Source organism: Hyperolius riggenbachi, chromosome 2 (assembly GCF_040937935.1).
Source record: "Hyperolius riggenbachi isolate aHypRig1 chromosome 2, aHypRig1.pri, whole genome shotgun sequence".
In the NCBI taxonomy this organism is placed as follows: domain Eukaryota; kingdom Metazoa; phylum Chordata; class Amphibia; order Anura; family Hyperoliidae; genus Hyperolius; species Hyperolius riggenbachi.
The window spans coordinates 25,362,304-25,370,164 of NC_090647.1; the positions used below are offsets into that span (position 1 = coordinate 25,362,304).

The 7,861-nt window shown below is 54.8% G+C and overlaps 1 protein-coding gene across 1 annotated transcript in view; it reads right to left on the bottom strand.

Moving 5' to 3' along the window:
• The window catches only part of ARAP1 (ArfGAP with RhoGAP domain, ankyrin repeat and PH domain 1), a 485,498-nt gene extending 478,351 nt beyond the window's left edge, over window positions 1-7,147 (bottom strand). The window contains exon 1 of the mRNA XM_068266571.1: window positions 7,060-7,147. The gene's annotated coding sequence lies outside the window, so the exon portion shown is untranslated. The remainder of the gene's footprint in view (window positions 1-7,059) is intronic.
• Between the last annotated feature and the right edge of the window lie 714 nt (window positions 7,148-7,861).

The window sequence follows — 7,861 nt, forward strand, 5'->3', positions numbered from 1 at the left end:
GCCGGCTCGATCACACACCCGTCACTGAAAGCGCTCTGTGCGGTTCAGTCTTTCGAGAAGCGCACATGTGTAGGATGCTTATGGCGACCAGCACCTGATCAAGCCTGGTGTGCTGACGGGCCGCGCAAGCGCACTTGCGCATGACTTTGACTGAAGTCGCACACCTAACGGAACCGCCAGCGGGACCACAGAGGGAAACCAGAGGAAGCTGATAGACCTCATGGACTATGGGAGGCTGGAGGAAGCCCCAGGTAAGTTCAGATTTTCATTTTCCTACTCTCCTTATGGTCCCTTTAATGGGAACCTGAAGTAAGAGCGATGTGGAGGCGGCCATGTTTATTTTCTTTTAAACAATTCCAGTTGCCTGGCTGTACCTGCTGATCTCTCTGGCTGCAGTAGTGTCTGAATGACACCTGAAACAAGCATGCAGCTAATTCAGTCAAACTCCGGTCAGAAAAATCTGATCTGCTGCATGCTTGTTCAGGGGCTATGGCTAAAAGTATTAGAGGCAGAGGATCAGCAGGACAGCCAGGCAATTGGCATTGTTTAAAGCGGAACTGTAAATAGGTAAAAAATAAACTGTTTCACTTTACCTGGGGATTCTGCCAGCCCCTGCCCCACGCCGATCCTCCATGAGCCTCCGTTCTCCCACCGCCAGGTACTTTCGGTTTCACAGACAGACCAGTGCGCCTGCGCGGCTCTGGCCACACGTATCCTTTCTTCGCATTCCAGTCTGCAATAGTGCAATTGCAGATAGGAACTCGTAGAAAAGATACGCTTGGCAGGGCTGCGCTGGCCTCGACTTGCAAGTCGAGAAACGGAACGGTGGCCGGAGAATGGAGGCTCGCGGAGGACCGGACAGTTGGTGGGGCCTTGCAGAAGCCCCGGGTAAGTGAAACAGTTTGTTTTTAATCTATTTATACTTCAGGTTTAAAAGCAAATTTCTAAGTTCGCCTCCATATAGCCCTCTCACTTTGGATGTGCTTTAATGGAATAGTTGAACATGTGATTTATCGGTAGGAGGAGAGATAGTGTTAGGGGATGGGGATGGGGTAGGGGAAAACAACTAGCGTCAGAGACGATCGATAAAAAAATGTTGATAACTGAACAAGAATATTGATGCTATGTTACCGACATTTTCATATTTGGCTTTGCACTTGCAAAAAATTGTATCAACAACACCTTGAAAAAAATCGTACGGAATATGTATGCATGACACCGGGTCACATGAGCACGGCCGATGAGGTTTCTTGCTGCTGGGTAAAACAGCACAACATGTCAAACGCTGACGCAAAGGTAAGTTATAAAAGCTAAAGGCGCTCAGTTGCCGGCAGAACGGAGGCTGAACTGCCCAACTAGCACACACTTCAGCCTCCCGTGTGAAGGACGTCATGTTGTTCACTTCAAACGCCAGAATGTTGAATAAAATGTGGCCATGGCATGTTCGGAGTACCTCTGTCACTGCTGAACTGCGGAGATTCTCGCACTGCAGCATTCTTTACAGTTCTGTAGAGGAGACGGGCTGAGCTTCCGTGAGCCGACAAAACAACTGCGGCAGCCACTGTTTATTTATTTATTTTATTTATAAAGCGCCAACATATTACGCAGCGCCATTTGTGAGTTTGGCGAGTAGGGATGATCAAAAGGTATGTGAATTCTTCCGAGTTGATGCAAATTGATACAGCTTGAAAATGGACCAATCAATTTAAACCTGGGTTTAACTTGATTGGTCCCTTTCCAAACTGCATATATTTGCATACATATTTGTATAATTTTGGAAGAATTTGCATCTCACTGATCAACCCTTATGGCGAGTAAAGAGGCATTATAGAATGTGCAGCAGGTTCCACTCCTGACAGCCAAGAACGGGAATCTGCACCTGCTGGGGGAGCACAGATCACCTGACCAGGACAACTGAAGACTGGGAAACGTAGCCTAGTGTGATGAACGTGCCTTTCTGCTGAGGTCACAGCACTGTGATCACCCTCCGGCTCCATCCTCCGCCGCTGCGCCCATGTAATATAAATACTCACAGCAGGATCATCCACCAGGCAACCTAGGCAGGTGCCTGAGGCCTAGTGGGTGTCAAGGGCCCCACCAGCCCCCTTCTCTCTCCACTTCAGCTTACCAAAAACACTACAACGGGGCCCGAAATCTACTACCTTGCCTAGGGCCACATTACATCTTGACCACTCTGAGACCGCCTAACGCAGGATGGCGCCCGCAGAGCGTCTCTCTTGTTCCTCAGTCACGCCATATGGTGTCATCTCGCCAGAGGCAAGATTTGCAGGTAACGAGCGATCCCATGAGCACGAGTTCCTTGCAGTAAATACAGGAGGCCACTGTGATCAGCCTGCCAGCCCGCGATCTGAGCTGGCAGGCTGTTATTTACATTTATAATGATAAAAACTGTTTACAGTGCTGCGATCTGGCGCAGAGCTATACAAACAACTGCCTTGTCACTTAACTGTCCCTGCAAACGGCTCACAATCTAATCCCTATCATAAGCATATGCCTATGTATGTAATGTGTAGTGTATGTAGCTTATTGCAGGGTTAATTCAATGGGGCGGAGGTTGATAAAAGAAATTGGTTTTTTGGTTTTTTTGAGGGCTGGTGCACACCAAAACCCGCTAGCAGATCCGCAAAACGCTAGCAGATTTTTAAACGCTTTTTTTTATTTTTATGAGGCGTTTTGCTAGCGTTTTGCGGATTGCTGCTGCGGTTTTCAGTATAGTAGATTTCATATATTGTTACAGTAAAGCTGTTACTGAACAGCTTCTGTAACAAAAACGCCTGCAAAACCGCTCTGAAGTGCCGTTTTTCAGAGCGGTTTGCGTTTTTCCTATACTTAACATTGAGGCAGAAACGCATCCGCAATCCAAAAAATGCCTCACCCAGGCATTTTTCGTTTCTGCAAAACGCCTGCCGCTCTGGTGTGCACCACCCCATTGAGATACATTGACCAAGCAGATCCGCAGCCGCAAGCGGATCTGAAAACGCCCAAAAAGCCGCTCGGTGTGCACCAGCCCTTAGAGATCATTTTCTAATTAAATGAAAAAAAATTGCAATCAAATACTACAAAAGAAAGCCCTATTAGTGGGAAGAAAAGGTGGTAAAATTCACTTGGGTGCTAAGTTGTGTGACCGACTAATAAACCGGGCGGGTTTTTGGTTGGTGGAAGAGGATCAGCAGGGCTCTATGGAATCCAGAACCTTCCTCTACATAGCTGAGTTACTTTTTTTGGGTTCACTTTAGTATTAAAGCAGCAGGGTCACTCATACTACGCCGGGAAAAAAGCACTTAGGCCTGGTGCACACCAGAGCGGTTTGGCAGCGTTTTGCGATCCGCTTGCGGATGTGGAAACGCTTGGGTAATGTATTTCAATGGGCTGGTGCACACCAGAGCGGGAGGCGTTTTGCAGAAACGCATACTCCCGGGCTGCTGCAGATTTTGGATTGCGGAGGCGTTTCTGCCTCAATGTTAAGTATAGGAAAAACGCAAACCGCTCTGAAAAACGGCACTTCAGAGCGGTTTGCCAGGTGTTTTTGTTACAGAAGCTGTTCAGTAACAGCTTTACTGTAACAATATCTGAAATGTACTACACCAAAACCGCTTCACAAAACCGCAAAATGCTAGCTGAAGCGCTACAGAAAAAGCGTTTCAAAATCTGCTAGCATTTTGCGGATCTGCTAGCGGTTGTGGTGTGCACCGGGCCTTAGGCCTGGGGCACTGGGGCACACCAGAGGAGTTTTTCTGAGCGTTTTGAGTTTTTAAATCTGCTGCTAATGTTATCCTATGTGTCTGTGCACACTGGAGCAATGAGGTTTTGTAAAAAAAAAAAACCATAGCATTACATTGGGAAGAGGTTTTAGAGGTTTCAAAAGCTCTTCCCAATGTAATGCTATGGGTTTTTTTTACAAAACCTCGTTGCTCCAGTGTGCACAGACACATAGGATAACATTAGCAGCAGATTTAAAAACTCAAAACGCTCAGAAAAACTCCTCTGGTGTGCCCCAGGCCTTATATAAGTATATAAATACTTTTTCCACTTCATAACACATGTAATGTAAGTGGGATGCTGAGTTAAGAATATGTGAAGTCACTGGAAAACTGGGTAGGAGGTTGGGAGCACTCTATGGGGAGCTCTGCATTGCTGGAGACAAACTGTGGATGTGTGGTACCAGAAGTACTACTATGGGCGGTGCTGGGAGGCAGGGGACACACTATGGGCGGTGCTGGGAGGCTGGGGACACACTATGGGCGGTGCTGGGAGGCAGGGGACACACTATGGGCGGTGCTGGGAGGGCGGGGACACACTATGGGCGGTGCTGGGAGGCAGGGGACACACTATGTGCGGTGCTGGGAGGCAGGGGACACACTATGGGCGGTGCTGGGAGGCCGGGGACAGACTATGGGCGGTGCTGGGAGGCAGGGGACAGACTATAGGCGGTGCTGGGAGGCCGGGGACACACTATGGGCGGTGCTGGGAGGGCGGGGACACACTATGCGCGGTGCTGGGAGGCAGGGGACACACTATGGGTGGTGCTGGGAGGCAGGGGACACACTATGGGCGGTGCTGGGAGGCAGGGGACACACTATGCGCGGTGCTGGGAGGCCGGGGACACACTATGGGCGGTGCTGGGAGGCAGGGGACACACTAACACTATAGGCGGTGCTGGGAGGCCGGGGACACACTATGGGCGGTGCTGGGAGGCAGGGGACACACTATGGGCGGTGCTGGGAGGCAGGAGACACACTATGGGCGGTGCTGGGAGGCCGGGGACACACTATGGGTGGTGCTGGGAGGCCGGGGACACACTATGGGCGGTGCTGGGAGGCTGGGGACACACTATGGGCGGTGCTGGGAGGTTGGGGACACACTATGGGCGGTGCTGGGAGGCCGGGGACACACTATGGGCGGTGCTGGGAGGCAGGGGACACACTATGGGCGGTGCTGGGAGGCAGGGGACACAGTATGGGCGGTGCTGGGAGGCAGGGGACACACTATGGGCGGTGCTGGGAGGCCGGGGACACACTATGGGCGGTGCTGGGAGGCCGGGGACACACTATGGGCGGTGCTGGGAGGCTGGGGACACACTATGGGCGGTGCTGGGAGGCTGGGGACACACTATGGGCGGTGCTGGGAGGACGGGGTCACACTATGGGCGGTGCTGGGAGGCAGGGGACACACTATGGGCGTTGCTGGGAGGCAGGGGACACACTATGGGCGTTGCTGGGAGGCAGGGGACACACTATGGGCGTTGCTGGGAGGCAGGGGACACACTATGGGCGGTGCTGGGAGGCAGGGGACACACTATGGGCGGTGCTGGGAGGCCGGGGACACACTATGGGCGGTGCTGGGAGGCAGGGGACACACTATGGGCGGTGCTGGGAGGCCGAGGACACACCATGGGCGGTGCTGGGAGTCAGGGGACACACTATGGGCGGTGCTGGGAGGCCAGGGACACACTATGGGCGGTGCTGGGAGGCTGGGGGCACACTATGGGCGGTGCTGGGAGGCTGGGGACACACTATGGGCGGTGCTGGGAGGCTGGGGACACACTATGGGCGGTGCTGGGAGGTCGGGGACACACTATTGGCGGTGCTGGGAGGCAGGGGACACACTATGGGCGGTGCTGGGAGGCAGGGGACACACTATGGGCGGTGCTGGGAGGTCAGGGACACACTATGGGCAGTGCTGGGAGGCAGGGGACACACTATGGGCGGTGCTGGGAGGCCGGGGACACACTATGGGCGGTGCTGGGAGGCAGGGGACACACTATGGGCGGTGCTGGGAGGCAGGGGACACACTATGGTCGGTGCTGGGAGGCCGGGGACACACTATGGGCGGTGCTGGGAGGCAAGGGACACACTATGGGCGGTGCTGTGAGGCAGGGGACACACTATGTGCAGCACTGGGAGGTCGGGGACACACTATGGGCGGTGCTGGGAGGCAAGGGACACACTATGGGCGGTGCTGGGAGGCAAGGGACACACTATGGGCGGTGCTGGGAGGCAAGGGACACACTATGGGCGGTGCTGGGAGGCCGGGGACACACTATGGACAGTGCTGGAAGGCAGGGGACACACTATGGGCGGTGCTGGGAGGCCGAGGACACACTATGGGCGGTGCTGGGAGGCAGGGGACACACTATGGGCGGTGCTGGGAGGCAGGGGACACACTATGGGCGGTGCTGGGAGGTCGGGGACACACTATGGGCGGTGCTGGGAGGCAAGGGACACACTATGGGCGGTGCTGGGAGGCAAGGGACACACTATGGGCGGTGCTGGGAGGCCGGGGACACACTATGGGCGGTGCTGGGAGGCAGGGGACACACTATGGGCGGCGCTGGGAGGCCGGGGACACACTATGGGCGGCGCTGGGAGGTCGGGGACACACTATGGGCGGTGCTGGGAGGCCGGGGACACACTATGGGCGGTGCTGGGAGGCAGGGGACACACTATGGGCGGTGCTGGGAGGCAGGGGACACACTATGGGCGGTGCTGGGAGGCAGGGGACACACTATGGGCGGTGCTGGGAGGCAAGGGACACTATGGGCGGTGCTGGGAGGCCGGGGACACACTATGGGCGGTGCTGGGAGGCAGGGGACACACTATGGGCGGTGCTGGGAGGCAGGGGACACACTATGGGCGGCACTGGGAGGTCGGGGACACACTATGGGCGGCGCTGGGAGGCAGGGGACACACTATGGGCGGTGCTGGGAGGCAGGGGACACACTATGGGCGGTGCTGGGAGGCAGGGGACACACTATGGGCGGTGCTGGGAGGTCGGGGACACACTATGGGCGGTGCTGGGAGGCAAGGGACACACTATGGGCGGTGCTGGGAGGCCGGGGACACACTATGGGCGGTGCTGGGAGGCCGGGGACACACTATGGGCGGTGCTGGGAGGCCGGGGACACACTATGGGCGGCACTGGGAGGTCGGGGACACAGTGTAAGGAGGCCATGGTCCTGGTGGTGGAGATACTGGAGGGCTGAGCATTTGCTATATACAGAGGGATAGAGACACATTAGTACACAGACATTTTGCTCACCCCAGCTGTGTGTCACACACTGACAGGCTGCAGCCACGCCCATCACGTTCCTCACATATAGACCATCCATGATAGGATCTCCCGCTCTCAGCCCTGCTCAAATGTTCAGGGGAGGAGCTATGGGCGGAGCTATTTGTTCGACAAACCATAGAGGGGGAAGTACTCAGCTGTGGGGCGGAGCTTTCTGCTCTTCAGACCATAGAGGGGGAAGTACCCAGCTGTGGGGCGGAGCTTCCTACTCAACCGACCATAGAGGGGAAGTGCTCAGCTGTGGGGCGGAGCTTCCTGCTCTTCTCAGACCATAGAGAGGAAGTGCTCAGCTGTGGGGCGGAGATTCCTGCTCTTCTCAGACCATAGAGGGGAAGTGCTTAGCTTTGGGGTGGAGCTTCCTTCTCTCCAGCTCATAGAGGGGAAGCAGTCAGGTGTGGAGGCGGGGCTTTCACAGATGATTCTATGTGGAATGGCTGACCTGAGTGGTGAAGAGACCTGCTATTGCACTGCAGTCCCCCCCCCCCCCCCCCCCCCATGTCCTCTGTGCTGCCAGCTGCCCTCACATGTCTACAGGCTCCCTCCCTCACACTCTATATATTGTTTTATTTCTGATACTCCTAGTGCTTTGTTTTACAGGTTAGTTAGTCGTGTTCCCTGATGGGGCAGAATGTGGTGAGTATCACACTCCAGAGCCTATCACACCATTGCTTTCTTACAGTCAAGTTCAAGTAAAGCATTGTAGTTTAAAGGACAGTTGAAATGGGCTTCTGTGCGACGTTGCAGAACTGTTAATTCCTGCAATACAAGCAGT